Source organism: Canis lupus, chromosome 7 (genome assembly GCF_003254725.2).
Source record: "Canis lupus dingo isolate Sandy chromosome 7, ASM325472v2, whole genome shotgun sequence".
NCBI lineage: Eukaryota > Metazoa > Chordata > Mammalia > Carnivora > Canidae > Canis > Canis lupus.
This window is the reverse complement of record NC_064249.1, coordinates 48,591,285-48,613,010: the sequence shown is the minus strand read 5'-3', so window position 1 is coordinate 48,613,010 and position 21,726 is coordinate 48,591,285. Positions and strand designations below refer to the sequence as shown.

Here is a 21,726-nt window from a genome sequence, read left to right as displayed (position 1 = left end):
CTGCTGGTTACCGGAGGGGATGAAGGTGGGGGGATATGTAAAATAGGTTATGGAGATTAAGAAATGTACTTGCTGTGATGAGCACCAGGTGATGTATGGAAGTGTTGGATCACTACACTGAACACCTGAAACTAATATTACATTGTATGTCAATTCACTGGAACTTAAAAACTTTAAAATACTATACAGGACTCCAGATTGATATGGAAATACATCTAAGCTATTGTAGCAGATGATTTGTTTTGTTGTTTTTCCTACGTGAAGATAAGAACATCTCGACCCCTCATGCTTTTCTCACAATGTAACTCTACCTTTCTACCTAGAAATGAGGCTATGTTCCCCTCTCTTTGAATTTGGGTAGAATTATGAACTACAGTTTTGAGTGGAAGGGATGCAGTGTGACTTCCCAGGTAAGGTCATAAAAAAAGATATAGCATCCTCCCGGCTCTCTCTGCTTTGGAGTACACTTATTGTGGAGGAAGCCAATGCCAGTCTGTGGGGGAACCTAAACTATACTACACAGAGAGATCAGATGGAGAAGCCCACGTGGAGGGGAACAAAGGCCCCCAACCAATAGCCACATCAACCTTCAGACACAAGACTGAATAAACCTTCATATGATTCCATCTTCCAACTTTCAAGTCCTCTATGCCTCAGACATTGGGAAGTAGAGACCTATCTTCCACACTGCGTTCTTTCTAAATTTCTGACCAATAGAATACATGAACATAATAAATGGTTGTTTTATGCTACTACATTCTGGGGTGATTTATTATGGAACTAAATAGCTGGAACAGATACTTTACATGAAAGATATCAGGTTTCATGGCAATATATACAGTATAATACCATTTATGGAAAAATATCAACCCAAATTATAAATTTATGTGTGAATGTAGAAATATACATGCAGATTACTATAAATATGTATTATGCATTTGTTTTTGTACATGCCTAAGTATAAAGACAATTGTCTAGAGAGACACACAGTACATTGCAAATGTTGCCTCAAAAGATGGGGAAAAGAATGGGACAAAGAGATAAAAAGACTTGAAATTTGCTCTCTATATTTCCAGACTGTTTGAATTTTGTGCCATTAGCATATAATTTAAAGGGAAGAAGGAGGATGAAAGGAAGAAAGTACTAAAAGGAGGAAGGGTACACAAATATCTTTGTCCAGGAACTGAAAATCTAGCTGAATCTGTGAATAAATAAAATATAGATAAGATTTTGGAAAAAAGACTGAGCCTTGATAGAGAATTGGAATCCTGACACCACCACTTATAAGCTATATAAATTTGGACAATTCACTCAATCCTTTCTAAGCCTCAAATTTCCAGACTATAAAATGAGGATAATACTGTATTTTTTTAAGGGTTGTTGAAAGGATAAAATAAGTTGAAGAATGTAAAGCCCCAAATATAATGCCTAAAATATACCATGTTTTCAATAAAGGAGAAAGTTTTCTTCACTGTTCTGCTTGAAAAAACACTCAAGTGAGCAAAAATATAGAAGAGGCAATTCAGGTGACCGAGACAATGTACAAGCTAAATAAAACCTGAGACTAATTTAAGGTGTAGTCAGAGGTTATAAAGTAAAATTCTGAACTGATCATATGCAAATATGTACATATCATTGTAACTGAACCTTTGTTCCCATGCAGCTCAGATACATTCAACCATGGTACCCAGTTGTGCTATGCAAGATGCAATTGTTAGTGCTGCAGGGTGTTGGGCACATGGCTTTCCTGATTAAAAAGAAAATCTAATTTCTTCTCTTCTTATATACAAATCAGTACTTATGGCATCCCTTGGTTTCTGACCACCTAGTGATAATACAGCAAATTTCAAATCTAGGTGTTCTGAAAGAGACATAGTCCAAGGGGAGAAGAATGCACTTGAAAACCCATTAGAAACACGTGCAGAGTGTCCTTTGAAGGCTCAGCTCCCCCACCCCCTATTCTGCCCTGAGTGTAAGACCTTATTCCAAAAGGTTGAACAAAAAGGGAAGATAGACTAATGATTAAAAAAAAAAAAATCAGATACAGCCTTGCCCCGATAGCCCACCCATCATACTTTCAAATAAGCTGATCACTTACAGTAGAGGTTATTTAGAACAAAGTGGAGCCCAGAGTCCATTTATTTGAATGTATTTCCATTTCAATCACCCTGCTTCAGAAGTCGCCTCTCCTTCCCGTCACATAAGGTGAACAGATGTGATTTTAAGGACTTACTTCACGAACTCCTGCTCTGAAAAAAAAAAAAAAAAACACAGAGCTGTCTGGATAGAGAATTTCTTTTTTTACCCCATTAGGAGCATAGGATTCAAAAATTAGTTCATTTCTGATCCTACCCTTGTGAGGATTGAAGTTTCCTTTCAATACCCTTAGTCATAAGTTCTTAGATAAGTGAGTTTTCTTCCACTCTGGGCATAAATAGATTAAAGCGATCTGTTCAGGTGAGGAAGCAGAGATCAAGAAGACTTTCTGAAACTTTTCATTTCATTTGGCATAATCATTGGTATACAAAGGCATATCTCTAATATGAGTGGAACATCAATTGATGTTCTTTTTCCAGAAGACTGGAAACGATGGATGGATCTGAAGAGAACCAACTATACAGTTTCTTGTGCAATAGGCGCTTTTGTGACAAACAGCCTTTTATTTCAAATGATTGGCCAAGACCAGGTTGGTGTCTCCCTAAGACTAAATCTGGATAAAGATATGGTACATTATGAACATTTAGCCATGTATTTATTATTTCTAGTGTATCATGAAAACAATAGAAACATTGAAAAGCAAGATATCATACAAGAAATGTACCATAAATGTTTACCTTTTCTATGACTAAGGAAAAATAATGGCATTATCAACCAACATGCCATTTTTGGGCACTAAACTCATCCTGGACACTCTGAGAGAAGACAAGACTCCTACCCTCCCTAATAAGAAGATGAAAGTTACACACTGACAAAAAGCTATAAAAATATAAGAATGTTCTGAATAAATGAAAAATAAATGGCATGCATGTGTGAAGGAAGGGGTATATGGGAATTCTCTGTACCTTCCATTCAATTTTGCTGTGAACCTAAAATTGCTGTAAAAAAAAAAGTTCATTTAATTGATAAAGAGACAGAGGATGGATGGATAGATGGATGGATAGATAGATAGAGGAGGTCATCTAAAATGATCTGTCAAAAACAGGCAGTCACAGAATGCTTCTTAGAAGAGGTGGACCTTGGGGCACCTGGGTGGCTCAGCTGGTTAAGTGTCAGACTCTTGGTTTCAGCTCAGATCATGGTCTCATGGGTTATGAATTAGAGCCCCCACCACAGGCTCTCCACTCAGTGGGGAATCTGCCTGAAGATTCTCTCTGCCTCTTCCCCTACCAGCACGTGCATGCACCCCCTCTCTCAAATAAATTAATAAATCTTGAAAAGAAAAGAAAAAGAGGTGGACCTTGATTTGGAACTTGAGAGAGGGTGGAATTGGGATAAACTTAGTGAAAACAGAGAACTACAATGAACAAAGGCCAGGAGCCCAAAATGTTTGGACTTCACAGAAATTATCCTCATTTTATCAAAAGGAATATGTTGGAAAGTACTTGGAAATAAATCTGAAGACTTTAGAAATAAATCTAGAAGGTAAGGTCCTTGCTTTAAAATCGTAACATCAATCATTCTTACTAATTTATGCTATAACCATGCCTACTCAATAGGGTCAAAATACAGAACTAATTAATGATTAAGGTTGAACTCTTAGAGCCAAGGCATATGATTTCAGAAAATTTGGTAGTGGCCTTGCATGTTCACCTTTGACATGAGGTGCCCTGGCCAGCCTGAGAAATCTCTAGCACAAAAAAGCTGGAAATATTCAACAATCCAACTTCTGTTCAGCCAGACTAAGAAAACAAGGTAGTTTCTCAGGAAAAAAAAAAATTCTGAATACTGCAGAAATCTTTCTCAAAGGAAGGAGTTCAAGGGGAGAGGTGCCAAGAGCAACTGAAGCAAATAGAAAAAAAATAAATAAATAACCTCATGTAATGGTAATTTGAAGGGTAGGAGGGAGGTTTGTGAATTTAATTATGGTAACACCAGTTTGTCAGGAAAGCTAAACTCAACAAGAAAGTCCTTAATCATTAACACTGTCATCCCAGAAAAGTGCCTTCTCGCAACTGCCTGTTTGATAGATTCTGGATGACAAAGAGAGCCTGCAGACAAGTACCTGTCAATCCTGCTGCATTGAACATCAGAGAATCCCCCTGAATGTGGGGTGTGTGTATGTGTATGTGATGTGTTTTCAGGGTGTGTATTTGTTTCCCCTTTTGCTTTTCACACTTTGTCCTTGAAAATTCTTCCCTCTTGTTCTTTAAAACAAATTGGCAATGCCTATTTTGCTCTTTTGCACTCTTTTCTCCTATACCTTCTGCTTGCTTTTTTCCCTGAAGGTTTTACTCATCTTCACTGCCTGCTTCCAAAAGGAGCCATGTTACTGAAAACCATTCTCAAGCCACAGTGTCCTTCCAGGATGCCCCTCCACCCACCTTTGTCTAATCTCAGAATAGAAGCTCCTAAACCAGCTGCATAGTTTGAGAGGTAGTTAGAGGCCACCTCCTGGCCCAGATACATGCAGCCAGGACCTGCACCGATGAAGAGGTCAGACTTTAATTGGTCTCTTGTTGACTACTGCCACTTCTCCCCTCCTCACCAGCCAAGGAACGTGGCAGGTAGCTCACCAAAACACACAGTCATTCATACCTCTACAGGCTTGCAATCGGCTCCACTAAATCAACAGCCTTTTCTTGTTCCCTCCTCACTTCTCCCAGCACACAGTCTTTAAAAATAACCTAGTGATTTAGCATTTAAATTGGGGACATTTTTACTAATATCAGAGCTGAGTTATCTAGATGGGGTGATAGGGCTGGGGAGGGAACTGGGCAAATGTTGAAAGATCACAAATCCCAAAAGAGGTGAAAAATAGTTCTATGTCACTCAAGATGGTATTAGAAAAACAAAATGAGATTTAAAGAAAGTAAATGTATGCTCTACTGCAAGGGAAGAGCTCCTAACCAAGAGGTGATGAGATGGCAGGATGGCTTCTGTGGGGAATGGCAAGAGAGGTAGCAATGGGGTCATTGAAGATAAACCCACAAACTGCCTGAAATAAACTGGAAGTAACATTCTATTCAAATGACTCAATCTGGTCAGGACCCAATATGGTCAGTACATGGTAATAGCAGATTTCCCAATTTGGACATCTGTCATTCTCAGACTTTGAGCAGGGGGAAAGTTGCTATTCACTTTTTTGTACATTTTTTTTGTTGCCAATTTTAAATACAGTTATATTTAAGACATTGCATTTTCCACTTACAATACAGTGGTTATAAAGAATGTACAAGATGAAGAATTCCTAAAACTCACAAGGGGTAATATGTGGCTTGCTGTCATCTTCCAAAAATACATTTCTATAATAGACTCTTCATTTATTATATAATCACAGGTCTTTGCTCTTTGTTTTATTTGAACTCCTAAGACAACTGAAGTTAATCATTATCATGTTTTGTACCATCTTTTGCATGACATACACCCCATTTTTATTTTAATAATTTGTATTTTTTTAAGATTTTATTTATTTAAGAGAGAGAGAGAAAAAAAAAACAGAAGTGGGGGAGGGGCCGAGGAAGCAGACTCCCCATTGAGCAGGGAGCCTGACATTGGGCTTGATCCCAAGACACCGGGATCATGCCCTGAGCTGAAGGCAGATGCTTAACTGACTGAGCCACCCAAGCACCCCTAACAATGAGTATTTCTTACTTCCCTCGCTAGGTAGCTAGTTCTTTGAGGACAGAGGATACTTTATTCCTCAAAATTACTAGCACTCGACCTTCTACATAGTAGCCAATCATGAATATGTCCAAAAATCACTATCATTAAATGTTATCATAAACGGAAAGGAGTACACTATGCACTGTGTATCAGGGAATGTGTTAAGAAATTGGGACTAATCTTCAGAGCAATGTAATACATATTATTTCCCCCATTTTACAAAAGAGGCTGAGATTTAGAGAAATAAGGTTTAAAAACTTACCTAGAGTCTCCCAGTTAGCAAGTCACTGAGCTAGAATTAAAATCCATTTAATGTCAGAATTAATCCATTTAATCCATTAATGTCAGTGTTCCAGCTCCAAAAGTCAGAATCCAAAAAAACTTTATTATTCTTTAGCACATAGTAATAGCTAACATTTTTGGATGTCATGCTATAGGCATTGGGTTAAGTGCTTCACATATATTAGTTAGCTTATGATGCAAGCACTATTAATACATGAACTACAGCCATTTACAGATGAGGAAACCAAGACACAGACACATTAAAGAACAAGGCCACAGAGCTAGTAAGGAGCAGAGCTAGGATTTGCATCCCACTGGTCTCATTCATGGGCACCAGTTTGAAATACTACCATTCACATAAAAGAACTGAAAATTCAAGAAGAAAATCTAGGTCATCAAGCATCTAGCCCCACGTCATTTCTACCACAGCATAATTTGTTGATTCAATAATTGCGTAAAAGTGATTGTCCACTGTTTCATTTAATGTCCGTCCCTGAGTCCATAAAAGCTTTACCCAACCTCATCAAAATAGTTAACACTGCCTCTGTACGTTGTTTAAATTCCAACATACCAACACTAAAAGTGATCTTTGGCGAGGAAAAGAAGTAACAGTACTGCCTAAGCATCCCTTATAGGAATTGGTGGTAAGAGCAAAGCTATCCCTGAAGTCTAGGGCGGGACATTCGCACTGCAGAATGGAGAATATGCAAACTGAAGTGTATGAAGGTTCTCGTCACAAGCTAAATCCATGGTTCAAAAAAAAGCCCACTTTCTGATGGAGTGTTTTTTCCATTTATTGATCTATATCAGTAATTAGTACTGAATTGTACTGAATTGTACTGAATTGTAATAAGAGAAACTTTAAAGATAATATATTGCAGAAAGATAATATACTGAGGCAACACTCAAGCCACACACTACTTTTTAACAATTTTTTTTATTAATTTTATTTATTTATTCATGAGAGACCCAGAGAGAGAGGCAGAGACATAGGCAGAGGGAGAAGCAGGTTCCCCAAAGGGAGCCCAAAGTGGGACTCAATCCCCGGACCACCATCATGCCCTGAGCCGAAGGCAGATGCTCAACCGCTGAGCTACCTGGGTGTCCCAAGCCACACACTCCTTGAAGGCAAGCATCCTATCTTCTGGCTCTCTTCCATGTGCATCAGAGCCTTGGCACAATACTAAACACATGGGAAGTATCTGATCACTGAAAGCTGAATTTAACTGAATCTCTCTGGAGTCTTACCCTGACTGCAACACTACCTAACCAGGCAACAAGTCACTCAGGAGACTTAGCAGAGGTGACAGGCCTAGAGGCCTGGGATATGGGAAGACACTTCTTTAAGTTATGCAAGGAGATCGCAAACCTACTGGGTACCAGCATTGGCTATAGCCTGAATAAACAATATAGCTTATATATACACTTTTATGATAATTTTTCTTCAACATAATATACATGCAAAGGTGAATAAGATTTAACTAAATTCATAGTTGCTTCTTATAATTATGAATTTTTTCATCACAGAGCACAAGTATTACGTGGAGAATCTAGGAAATTTTCTAGTATTTTTTTTAAAAGATTTCATTTATTTATTCATGAGAGACACAGAGCGTGCAAGAGAGGCAGAGACACAGGCAGAGGGAGAAGCAGGCTCCATGCAGGGAGCCCGACGCAAGACTCGATCCCGGGTCTCCAGGATCACAACCCGAGCCAAAGGTGGCACTAAAGCACCGAACCACTTGGGCTGCCCTGAAGTTTTCTAGTATTTTTAAGGGATCCTTACCAAAAAAAAATGTCTAGATATATTGGATCAGAGGCCAATTATGGTTGCTTTCTATTCCAAGCTTTTTTTTTTTTTTTAAGTAGCCTCTACACCCAACATGGGGTTTGAACTCATGACCCCAAGATCAAGAGTCGCATGCTACTGATTTGAGCCAGCCAGGTGACCCTCTATTCTAAGATTTTATGATTCTTTGGCTTGAAGCAGAGACAGAGAATTTGACAATGCTTATCAAAAGGTGTGTGCTTCATTCTTAGAGATTGCTTTTGGTGATTACTATTCTCATAGTTCACCACTGAAAAGTCAGGAATTATCATATTACATATACAGTTCTATAATGTTTTCTGAACATTTTCTGAAAAGATAATTATCATCTTTAGTTGAGTGTCCTTGCCTTCATCTAAGAAGGATGCAATAAGCTTTTCAATGGTGAGTGTAGATTTCTCAGTTCCATCTCTCCTTATATTCCTGTACATATTATTTGCTTTTCATACAAACCATCGTTATTGTTCTTGTTTCCTGAACTTGCCACACACCACATTTATCCCATTCCATTAGATGGGGGAGCCCTTTCACCAGTCCTTAAGACATATCCAGCTTCCCTTGAGCCTTTTCATCTTAGACCAGCACTATTAGCTACTCCTTCCTACCATACAGTGGTGTGTGCCTAATCCAGGCATTTTACTCTGTCTGATGTTAGAGCTCATTGTTTGTATGCTCTGCACTCTCATGGCCTGGAAGCTACTTGAGTTAATTGTGACTATCCCTCATTCATCTTCTTTCACCTAGACAACCTAGCTAAGGTGATCTCTAACTGTTCATTAAATGCCCTGAATGAATGAAATGATAGATGAAGTAACCATAGAAGGCAAATAACTTGATTATAAAAACTGTACTTCAATTCAAAAAGTTTAAGCTGGTTTCCAACTTGTATCTGACATGGTTTAAAATGAGTTTAGATTTTTAAAAATCTTACCCTCCTACTCCTAATTACCTGATGTTCTTCACACTTTATCAAAAAGCAAGTGAAAGGAAATAAATTCTTTCAGCAGAGCTTCCTGGCCCTGCTTCTATGCTCTACAGAAAGAATTAATAAAACAACATTATTCCTGCAACTGAGTTGATATAAATTGATGGTTCTAGTGCCCAAACCAAGATATGGTGGTAGGATAAGACTCTGAGAGCATAAATTTTTGTTAACGGGAGAAACACATTAATTCTATCACCACATATAACAAACCTAAAATTAAAAAAGAATAGAAAGGAGAAAATTACAACATTTCCTTTGTGGAGGTGAGTACAGACAAAGAAGGAAAAAAATACTTTTGCTCTTTTATTTCTAAACCAAGTGGAAGGAATTAGAATGTACATGTAAGAATGAAGACATAATCAAAAACAGGGAATATTACATAGTTTGCTCTCGGAGCAAAATTGTTTCTTCTATAAACTGCAGAAGGACAGTATACCATTAAGTGCAGGACCCAGGACAAAGAGCTGACAACTGCTAACATGAACAGATTACTTCATCCTGGTCAGGTACTGTGCTAAGCTCTTTACTTGCTTATAATATTTTATTCTTACAATAGCCCTCTGAACTGTGAATTGAGTGCTGTTATTATCTCCATTTTTCAGATGAGGTTTAATAAGATTAGGCTGCCCAAGATGATGGAGTTAGTAAGCAGTGAGACCAGGATTCAGACCTAGGTAGTATGATTTCAAAGTCTTAACCATTTCCTATTCCTAGTATGGCTTGAGAATAGGAAATCTGGAATATAATCTGAATTCTATATTTGAGCTAGATTTGGAACATCGGCAGAATTTCAACAAACCCAGGCTGAGGATAAGATTTTTCAGTTTGAGAGACCAACATCAACAAAGACATGGAAGTAAGAAAATAAGAAGTATCCCCAGGAAACCCAGTGAGATAAGAGTACAATATCTATGGAGACAGTGGGGATGATAAAGTTAGGTCCCGCAGGGGGGACAAATCTGATCTACCATATGTTTTTGTAGAGACTAAGGAATGGTTTTTACATTTGTAAGTGATGGAAAAAATTGTCTAAAAGAGTATTTCAGTATAAGTGAAAATGAAATGAAATGTATAAACTTTAAATAAAATTTCAGTGTTTATTAATAAAGTTTTACTGGATCACAGTCCTGCTCAATAATTTTTTTAAAAAGATTTATTTATTTATTCATGAGAGACACACACACAGAGAGAAAGAGAGGCAAAGACAAAGGCAGAGGGAGAAGCAGGCTCCATGCAGGGCGCCTGATGCGGGACTCGATCCCGGGACTCCAGGATCACGCCCTGAGCTGAAGGCAGGAGTTAAACCGCTGAGCCACCCAAGGATCCCCTTGTATTGTCTATAGCCACTTTCAGAAATGAGTAGTTACAATATAGACTGTGGGGTCTGAGAAGCCTAAATTGTTTATTAACGTGCCTTTTACAGAAAAAGCTTACTGAGTCCTGATCTAGAAAAGCAGTAGAGGAATGTTTAGAAGGGTATGTGACAGGCAGTTTTCAAAACAGGCTGATCATAATTTGAAAGTTACTAGATCCAAAATTCTTAAGGATTTTGAGACACAAAGTGACATAATCAGGACCTTCTAAGTGTTTAAGATTTAAGACATTTTAAGATGTCTTCTGTAACAATCCTATAAGATCACAAAGAGAAGCAGGACAGCAAGGCAATTGTCTCAGGAGTAGTATAGTCATTCTGTGTCCTAGAGCTTCCAACTTCCAAGGAAAACAGCTCATCTACTCCAGGACCTGCCATGACCTCAAGCAAGCCACCAGCCCTGTGTGCTCACAGCATTCATTTTCCCAAGAAAAGCTATCTGGTTGGATTGATGCCTTATTCCATGAAGTACAGTGACTAGCTTCCTGTATGTTTAGCTTTTCCATGGCTGCCCTTGACTGAAACCATTCCTTGGCCCAGACAAAAGCAGGAGAGCAGTTTCTCAGGTGTTCAAAACTCAGAGCAGCAATTACAGAAGGACTATCCTAAAAGCATGGTTCATTTTATCTACTGTTTTAACCATTTATCTTTCTTGCATCATTCTCTTTTACTGCAATTACTTTTACTCTTTTCCAAAAGGAGGAGGAAAGGAGGAAGGCAGGAGAGGGAGGAACCAAGAGGAACTGAAAAGGAGAGAAGGAAGGAGAGAGGGGAGGAAGGAAAGGAAGGAGGGAGGGAGGAAACAGAGAAATGTCCTTAAGAGTATATCTCTCCATTAGTGATGACAAGTCACTTCATTTAACCTCTTGTGAAGATTTTTATTTGTGTCATACATAGTTTGAATAAAATAGCAAGATTACCTATATAACTTAGCTTATATATAGCTTAGCAAATCTTAACAGTTTTCAAATCTGAGTTCTTAAAAGGCTTTTGTCCTCTCTTCTGAAGCATTTAAACTATCTGAACATGGGATCCCTGGGTGGCAGCAGTGGTTTGGCGCCTGCCTTTGGCCCAGGGCGCGATCCTGGAGACCCGGGATCGAATCCCATGTCGGGCTCCCGGTGCATGGAGCCTGCTTCTCCCTCTGCCTGTGTCTCTGCCTCTCTCTCTCTCTCTCTCTCTCTCTGTGACTATCATAAATAAATAAAAATTAAAAAAAAATTATAAAAAAAATAAAAATAAAAAAAATAAACTATCTGAACAGAATAGCCAAAACCCAGTTTTGCTGGAAACTGTATGGATGAGAGAACCTGAGTTCTAATCTTTACTCTGTCACTCACCAGCTATGAGATCTTTTTTTTTTTAATAAATTTATTTTTTATTGGTGTTCAATTTACCAACATACAGAATAACCCCCAGTGCCCATCACCCATTCACTCCCACCCCCCGCTCTCCTCCCCTTCCACCACCCCTAGTTCATTTCCCAGAGTTAGGAGTCTTTATGTTCTGTCTCCCTTTCTGATATTTCCCACACATTTCTTCTCCCTTCTATTATATTCCCTTTCACTACTATTTATATTCCCCAAATGAATGAGAACATATAATGTTTGTCCTTCTCCAATTGACTTACTTCACTCAGCATAATACCCTCCAGTTCCATCCACATTGAAGCAAATGGTGGGTATTTGTCAGTTTCTAATAGCTGAGTAATATCCCATTGTATACATAAACCACATCTTCTTTATCCATTCATCTTTCAATGGACACCGAGGCTCCTTCCACAGTTTGGCTATTGTGGACATTGCTGCTATAAACATTGGGATGCAGGTGTCCCGGATCGGGGTGCAGGTGTCCCGGCCAGCTATGAGATCTTAAGGAAGCCAAAACATATGGAAAAAAACTGGAGCTACATATTGGTCATATATAAAATACAAATAATGATACTTCTGTGACATATGTCACAGCTGGCTCAAGTGATCAAATGAGAAGATAAAACATTGCAAGCTTGAGAAACTGTCAAATATAGGATACATATGAATAAAGGATATAAACATTAGTGTGCAGAATAAACATTACAGAGCTACAGAACAATGAGCCACCATGCCAGGCCAGATAGACAAGGGGTTGCTTTGAGAATGATTTAGAATTCCATCAGGATCTTAAAGAAAGAGAAAACATTTCAGGCTAGAAGAATGGTATGAAAAAAAAACCCAGAAGCCAAAAAGCTTGGGGTGTGTTTAAGGAACATGCTTAGGGGCAGCCCCGGTGGTCTGGTGGTTTAGCGCTGCCTTCAGCCCGAGGTGTGATCCTGGAGACCCAGGATCAAGTCCCACGTCAGGCTCCCTGCATGGAGCCTGCTTCTCCCTCTGCCTGTGTCTCTGCCTCTCTCTCTCAATCAGTGCCTGTCATGAATAAATAAATAAATAATATTTTTTTAAAAAAGGAACATGCTTAGGATGGCAGGAGGAAGCTAAGTATGTTAGCAAAGTCCTCTCAATTAAAAAAAAATAAAATAAAAATAAAAAGGGCTCAGTCAGTTAAGTATCCAACTCTATTTTGGCTCAGCTCATGATCTCAGGGTTGTGAGATTGAGTCCTGAGTTGATTTGGGCTTTGAGCTGAGCATGGAATCTGCTTGGGATTCCCTGTCTCCCTCTCCCTTTGCCCTTCCCCCTCCCTCTAAAAAAAAGTATGTTAGCTAAGTCAAGGGAAATGAATGTGGAAACAGTAAACTGAAGCCAAACTGTTAGAGTCCTTGAATGCCAAGGTTAGAAGTTTGGAGTTTATTCAGGAGACAAGGAGAGATATTTTTAGACTAATGATTTGACAATAGCCTGCAGGATAGATGGGAGAGAGAATCTTAGAAGCTGTTGCTCTCCCCCACCCAGAAATGAAGTAAGAGCCTACTAAAGCTATGGCCGTGTTGGCTGCCATAAAGGACTTATCAAATGATGAGGATGCTATTGTTGGAAATGGTGAAGTCATAAGTGAGAGCCATCATAGAAGAAGAAATTAACTTACTTTCAGCCCGTTTTTGAAGGGATGACATTTGGGGCTTGAAAAGATTCTAATATATCACATAGAAAGGCTTTCAGGAAGGAATGAGCATGAAAGGGGCTTGGAGCTCCAGAGAAAGACAAGAGGCAGCCATTTCCCCAAACTTATCAATTGACCAGGTTCTCCAAAAAAGGCATGAGGGAGGCTTACAGCAATTCAGCCAGAAGGGAGGCAGCTCCCCAGGGAACCTGAATAATGGAGAAAGAAATATAGAACTGTCATATGGGAGCCCTTGATGGTCTAAACCTGACCTCCTCTAGAGATCTCCCACATAGAGGGAAACTGCAACTCAAGCCAAATGTTTTTGAACCAGGAAAATGGGGAGCCAAACACCAAGGAGAGCTGATTTATATTTAAATACAATATTTTTATTACTTTTTGGGAAATTTGACACCAATCCTCATTTTAAACCAGACAAAGCAGCATAATTTTTTTTCTTTCAAAATGATTGACACTCAAAAGGTAATACCCTTTAAATTCCTCCAATTAAAGCAAATTTAATTTTAAGTTTAATTAAAGGAAACTTTAATTAGAAAGAAGATTAAATTTTAATTAAATTTCTCTAAAATCTTCATACCGGCCTTTACAGCTAATATTTCTGTCAGAAACCAAATCCCTTCTTAATATTCTTAAATTCTATTCTAGCATTTTCCTTCGTATTAAAACAGCATCTCACCAGCTGAACCTGCCACTGTGAAAATTATTCCCATCTTAAAATACTGGAAATGCAACTGAGGAACCAAAGTCTCCCTGGGCAGAGAAGGGAAAACAACAGATTCTATTATTGATGAGATTTTTATTTTCAATCTCTTCCAGTCCTTTCTGAGGCGATTAGGTATGGTGGGCCTGCTGTGAGCCAGTTGTACTGAGTCCACAACATCAACAAATATTTATGGAACACCTACTGTGTGCGTGGCCCTGCACTAAGTTTGCTGTCTAACGGAAATATTGTTAAAATACTAGCTCAGGCAGAGGTCCCAGTCAACAAAGCCTGGACTAGCTTTGCCTCCTAGATTCTTTGGCTGCTTCTCCATCCCCAGAGACAGGAAGAGAAACATCATCCAACACCTGTCAGGTGCAGAATCTTTGCACTGCCCCACCTTGCTCCAAGCCTGCCACAGCTCATTAGCAGGAAGAACCCTGGATTGAGAAACAAAAATCAGATTCTAGACCCACCCTGCTACTAGACTCCTATATCATCTTTAGGGAAAATCTAACTCTCCATTCTCACGTTCCTCATCTATAAAATGGGGTAATAAAACTTAACATGCCTACTTCTCAAAGATGTCAAAAGGATCAAACAAAACACTGTAGACAGAAAAAAAAAAAGCTTCTGAAAACTACTAAGTGCTGCATATTCCTACCAAATATGTACCTCCTATTGCCCCACTGCACATCCTCATTACATTCTTCCCAGGACTCGTGCCCTGCTCTCTATCAATCCATATCGAAGCTCCACTCCTTTTTATCTCCCCCCAGAAGCCAGCACTGAACAAAGCCCCTGAAAAGAAACATTCTTTTGCGTATTCATTTATATGAGCCCTTGCCTAGACTACTTTAGATTTAAAGATACTGTTATATAGCAGAGCCCTCCCTCTGTCTTGACATACATGAAACAAGCTTCAAGATCCCAGGCATTAGACTGTAGTTAAAATAAAATGAGAATAAGCAATTTCATTAAGAGAAGGTTAACTTTAGTTTGTCTGACAGGAAGCAAATCTCCTCTTTGCAGGTTACTAGATTAAGTTTCCAACCACGGTGAACAGGGCTGCGCTGAGCTCTGCACCCGCTGCTACATGTATCTGTCACACACCCCATTTCCTTGAATAGCTAACATGTTCAAGGGCCTATGCTGCATGCTACAGAAAGACTTAATTGTCTGTTATGCTCCTCTAACAACCCATCACCCTGGCCTCCCAGGGACCTTTTGGCCCTGGACCTGGAAAGCCTCTCCTAAATCTACTTAGTCTCTAAAACTGCCACCAAACCCAAGCTCCTCCAAGAAGCCTGACTCCCCAGATCCCCAGACCTTCCTTCTGAATTCTTGGATCCCTAGGATTCGGTAATACACAATAAAGCCTTTGATGCAGGGCCTGGCTCCTTGCTGTACCCTGAATCTCAGTCCTCTCCCTTCACCATCCTAAAGCTTCTACAAGGTTGGATCTGTGTTTTATGCTTAAATTCAATTTAAGCTTAAAAGGTGCTCCTTTGGTAGCACCTGCAGTGCTTGGGCCACTGCTGCAAACATATGAGATAACTAAGAAAGATCTACTCATTAACTGTTTTCTAAAAAGGAACAGAAGCCCTATTCTAATTCTTAAGGTACAGGGTAAACCAGAGATATAATAATTCTCATGAAGCAACAGAGACAATGATTATCCGAAAAGCAAGCAAGAGAGGGACGATCAAAAATGGAAGATGGAAGAAAGGAGCATACATTAGTGGGTTTGGCACAGGGTAAAGATGAGAATGTGGAGGTGGCTTTTCCTAGTAGGTTGAGAGGCCCTCAACATGAGAGAGCAGTCAAGGACAAAGGACTCCTAGAGGACTGCATTTCCATGGCCAGCTCTAGGCCTGGGGTGATCCATTATTCAACTGTAAAATGGGTACAGCATAATTCTCATGTTCCTACTTTGAGGACTTTTGTGAGATCTAATTATTTATTGTTTATAAAGGGCTTTGAACTCTCCAGATGAAAGACACCATGAGCAGTTCAAAGGATAACTCTAGACCATTATTAACTGTAGTTAGCCTCAAAGTGAGAGGAATGACATGACCATTTTCAGCGCACCTGTCAGCTCAGGCTTTTTTATCATTTGTAGGATTTTCGTGGCTAAATTAGAATTGCTCTTCATTACTTTTTCCCTGGCAATTAAAAAAAGATCAAAATGGGACTTGTAACAAGGAGACTGAATGCTAATTTTTGCTCTCTATAGAAAGGCAAAACATACATCTCAGGAATCCTTTCCTCTTTACATTTACAGTCTGCAAGACTTTCAGGGGAAATGTGACTTTCCTCTTCTGCCTTAGAAAAACTAGGGCTAAAATAACTGAGGGGAGAATGTAAAACACCACTTTTAAGAATTGATTTTTCTTTCTTTATACTAGTAACCAAACTTCTCTACCACCAAATGACAGAACACCTTCTTTGTGAAGTTGAACCTCTGAACAGAATCATCACTGTCATTATTAAAATGCTGCCAATAATGAATTCTAAAATTTTCTCTCTTCTTCCTCCTTCCCACTTCCCCCTACTTAAATAGTGATACCTTCATAAGAGAAGTTTCTCAAGGATCCAATGGGACGTGGTAATGTTCTTTTCCTGTCCTGGCAGAAGATTTTCTTGGGGTCCCTTCTCCAACCAAGGCTACTGCCTATAGGTCATGTTCACCTCATTCTGGATCCATATGCCTCTCGTTTTCTTTCTTGCCTTTTCCTTGAACTTTTTGCTTCCAGAAATACTTCTCTAAGAATTGGTTTGCTCCAATCTTTTTTTCTTTCTAGCGTTACTGAAGTATACTTAATAGATAAAAATTATATATATTTACACAGGTGTAGAATATGATTTCATATATATTTGTATTCATTGTGAAATGAGCATCATGATCAAGCTAATTAATATATCCATTATTTGAAAGTTATGATTTTTGTTTGTGCATAATGAGAACATTTCTTAGCAAATTTTAAGTATATAATGCAGTATTAACTACAGCCATCATGCTATATACTAGATCTCCAGAATTGACTCATCTTACATAACTGAACCTTTATACCCTTTGACCTACATATCCCCATCTCCCCGATCTTCCACATATAAAAGCAAGACCATGCAATAACTATCTTCCTGTGTCTGGTTTAATTCACTGAGCATCATGTCCTCCAGGTTCATCAATGTTTTCATAAATAGCAGGATTTCCTTCCTTTTCAAGACTGAATATTTAAGAAGAGACAAAGTGTACGTGTGTGTGTACATATCACATTTTCTTTATCCATATATCCCTCAACAGACACTTAGGTCATTTCTGTATCATGGCAATTATAAATAATGCTGCAATGTACATGGGAGTGCAGATGTCTCTTCAACATAGTACCTCATTTCCTTTGTATATATACTGAGAAGTGGTACCTCAGGATCATATGTTTGCTCTTTTTTTCTTTTCTTTTTTTTTTTTTTTTGGTCAGTCTATTTTTTAACCTTTTAAAAAACCTTCATATTATTGTCCTATGATCTTAGGAAATTAGGGCTCACCATACTCATTGTTCTTTTTTTTTTCTAGTACTTCCCCTTTCTCTCTTACATACAGAAATCAATTCACCGAAATGGATATGCATGTTGGAGTTACTGGCTGAGATTAGGAAAAAGCACAGGTGTCAATTATTCCTTCTCCATCTTAGATTAATCTTCACAGGTAGTCTCAGAATCTAGATTTTTAAATAATGCTTCAAGATGACAAGTCTAACCTAGAACAAGGAGTTGAGGAATGAGTTGGCTGGAAAATAAACATTTGAATCAAAATGCTTTGTTTTTCCTGCCAAAGCTGGGATATGAGAAGACTAGAGCGTTCTACATAACATACCTCCATTAACAGCCACTAACAACAAAAGGAGGTGAGGTAACTCATCCAGGTGAGCTGGCAGGGCAAAAGTCCACTTTGCCCCAATCCACGAGAATCCTAGGATCCCAAAAGGATATGTGCTGTGGGCATATCAGAAACTTTTCTGGTCCCTCTACAAAAGTCTTGTCTCCATATTCAGGGTATTCACAAGTATTTTGTAAGGGACTTTTCATCCCATAGCAATACTTCTGTACCATAGGACCACTCAATCTAAAATATCTTGAATGTGTGTAATGAGTCTACTCTTTTCGTGAACTGTTACTCCAGGGGGTGCCTGCTCTCATACCCCCCACCGCTATCATACCTTATGTATATGTAAACGTGGTACTTCTCATTAGCTTCATTTCCAAGACTGCTCATTATTTTCAAATGTCCTCAGGCTTCTTTTGTTCCCTACAAAACCCCATATCCATCTCTGACTTATCATCCATCACCAAATATTTGAATAAAAACATGAAAAAAATTACTCAATCATCATATCAAGCATTGGGGTAAGAGAAAGGTGACCTATATTCTGATCTCAGCTTTGCAAATAATTAGTTTTGTGACCCTGAATAAATCACTTACTCTAAGTCTAATTCTTTATCAGTAACATAAGGAATATAACTATCCTTCCTATTTTACAAGGTTGTTATGAGAAATAATTGAGAACTGAATATACACCTGAAGTCAAATTATTATTGCCCATATCTACCTTATATCGCATCCTTGTCTCTGGCATCCTCTCTGAGAGCTGTCTTTTATAATCACCATACCACCTTTTTAAAATTTATCCTTTCATTCATTCAGAATACATTTATGATATAACAAGTATATGCCAGGCCTCAGGAGCTCACACACTCATGGAGAAGGCGGAGATCTTGGCAGAACTGCACCCTCATGTGAGAGGTACCCAACATGCTGAGGAACACCTCACTCCATCTGTGAAAGCATAGAAAGACTTGAGGCAGTTCTGTGTATATGTACAGTGGACACATGTCTTATTTTGTTTTTCCATCTCACTCAGAATTCATTACTTTTTTCTAACAGCATCTTCTTTTGAGAAATCAAGGGGCCACGGAGCAGATTCAACATTATGCTAATTGGGTACTCCTTCCCTGACACATGAAACTTGTTCATGGTGACAGAAGAGATTTTAAATAGTAAGAATTCACTGATTAGCCACAGCCCCTGACCCAGCTCTCTCTGCTAGGAGACTGTTTCAGCCATTACTGTTTCTCCTTCTCCAGAGCTGGCTCCGTTCCTATCTTCTTCCAAGCCTAGTTCTTGGCCATCTCTGTAAGTTCGCTGTATCCTTCCATTAAATTTCATTCTTGCTTTAGTTAGCCAGAGTTGCCGAACAATGAAAACCGAATTTAAAAATAAATTAATAAGTAATAATAACATGTCTATATGCTATACACAGTGTATCTTTGTGAAGTGTCTGAAATATACAGGCCTACCTAAGGGCTCAATCCATATTCATTTATTCAACCAACAAATACTCATTGAACATAAACTGTGTCAGGCACTGCATCCTCACACAACTCACAGTAGGGCAAGGCAGACAGTTAATAGGTAATTAGAAGGATAACATGTAGCAAAGGAAGCCAGGGCCCTTCTAAAGAGTGTGGAAGGCAGCCTGGAACTCAGAGGGTGCTAAGATCATATTTTACCTTAAATACAGGAATGAGGAGGAATCTGCTAGGTAGATTGAGGTGATGGAGTTCCACAGAGAGGGAATCATATGTTGCCTTGGTAGAAGACCACGTACACAGGCCACTGTCTCTCTATTTCATGAGTTACCAGGGTACAAGGTAACAGGCTATAAAGGAACCAGGAAGCTGAGTGCTAACTCTGGTCCTACAGCTAACTCACTGTGAACTTTAAAAGGGATTTCCTTTTCTTAAATACCTGTTTCCTCATATGTGAAATGAGCATAGATGGATATATAATATGGGGGCGCCTGAATGGCTCAGTTGGTTAAGCACCTGCCTTCAGCTCAGATCATGGACCTGAGACTGAGCCTGCATTGGGTTCCCTACTCCGTGGGGAGTCTACTTCTCCCTCTCTCTGCTCTTCCCTCCACTCGTGTGCATGCTCTCTCTTTCTTAAATAAATAAATCTTTTTAAAAAATAGATAGCATGGAAAGTTTCTAATAATTTATGATTTTATGTATATTTTGCATATCTATGATAATAGATGAACATGAACCTCATCTAAAAGGACCACCTATCCTATCTCTTCACAGTCTTCTCTCGGCTGCTCTCACCACAGGATGGGGCAATGTGGATGCAGACAACTTTGGGAGGTAATAAAAGGGCACAAAGGCTCAAGTGGATGAGCTGGGGCCAGGATGGGGTGTAGAAGGCAAAAAGTTGCCAAAAATGCAACTAATTTTTATTCTGTCAAAAACTAAGTCTACACTGTATCCGTTTTCTTCTTTCCTGCTATTTAAGACAGCACCTCCAATTTAGTGTGATGTTGACCACATTGTAGAGTCTGTGTGTTTCTCTTCTGCTTCTCTCACTACTGGTTTTAATAACAGAAAACAAATATAAGACCCCGTCCAAAAATTGTCAGAGTCAGTGATTCAGCATAAATGCTGTGATCCCACTGGATAAATTGCTTACCAAAAATCCCACCTACCTGTTTGGAGAGGAATTCCCTGGGAAGCAGGTGCTATGAGCCAAGGAAGCTACCAGTGGAGACGTGCATCTTCTCCGTTCACGCTCTAGGCAAATCTGGATTCCCAACATTTACAAGACATGAGAAATCTTTGCAAACATTTCCCCGGTGATGGAATTTAAGCACAAGCTGTGAGCAGCTTCTGTCTCCTATATAAAATTTACTAACAAACATGAAGAAAGTTTTGTTGCTAGCCGGTGGGTCCACAACCTCAGGAGGTCCAGGGTGCGGTTCAAAACGGACCTGGTACACAGAGGGCGGGAGGGTGAGGAGGGACTGGAGAGAGGCTGGCCCCGCAGACCGGCGGTTTCAGGAGCCGAGAACTCACCCAGGAGGCTGGCTGGTCGAGGACCTGCAGAGCAACGCATCTCCACGGGGCGGGGTCCGGGAGGCCGGAAGTGGGCGCTGCTGCGCATGCGCCCAGGGGGCCTTAGCGTCAGGTGCGGCTCGCGGCTGCACGCTGGAAGATGGCTCCCACGGAGGTCAGAGGGCGTCTGAGGAGCCGCCATGCCCCCCGCCTAGTCGACTCGCAGGTGAGTCCACTGTCCCATCCTCTCACAGCCTCTTTTAGCACTAGCTGTCGTGTCCCTGAGCGTGAGAAGAAAAACAGCTCAAATCCAAGGTGAGTTGGGTCCCTAAAAGGAGGTTATGGAAACCTCAGCCCTGCTAAGGAAACGCCTCTGGTGAAACCATGCGGGGAGCCAAGCTTCCCCGGGTCCAGCGGCGGTGCCTCCCTCCCTGTCTAGGGCACAGAGCGCCCTCAGGGCTGGGGGGTGGGGGGGCGGGCAGGATCTAGGGTGTGTGGTTGCAGCGTTATTCCCAGGGCTTTAGTCTCCTGATTGCTTTACTAATGCAAAACCTACATGGCCGTCGTCAAGTCTTCGCGCGCTCTGTTGCTGTGTCCAGGAACTCCTCTTCTCTCCGCCCGTCTACATCCTGCCGTAGGGAGGGGCCAGGTAAAGTTTGTCCAGTAACCACTGGGCAGCCGTCGCAATTCAAACAAACCCAAAGTGACATGTTTTCATCTCAATTCCTATAGCAACCACTGCATGAATCACTCACTCCTAAGGCGCCAAGGTATCCTTATATCATTATT

At 39.9% G+C, this 21,726-nt stretch overlaps 1 long non-coding RNA gene across 16 annotated transcripts in view; it reads right to left on the bottom strand.

Annotated features, from left to right (window-relative positions):
* The window catches only part of LOC112647822 (uncharacterized), a 118,410-nt gene extending 97,195 nt beyond the window's left edge, over window positions 1-21,215 (bottom strand). For 10 of the 16 annotated variants that reach the window (XR_007412064.1, XR_004817059.2, XR_004817049.2 and 7 more), the window contains exons 1-3: window positions 20,592-21,215; window positions 16,616-18,883; window positions 2,099-2,249 (exon numbers count right to left, since the gene is read on the bottom strand). This is a non-coding gene — a long non-coding RNA (uncharacterized LOC112647822). The remainder of the gene's footprint in view (window positions 1-2,098; window positions 2,250-16,615; window positions 18,884-20,591) is intronic. The other 6 variants (XR_004817050.2, XR_004817051.2, XR_004817056.2 and 3 more) reach the window with 6 other exon arrangements.
* Window positions 21,216-21,726: the final 511 nt, after the last annotated feature.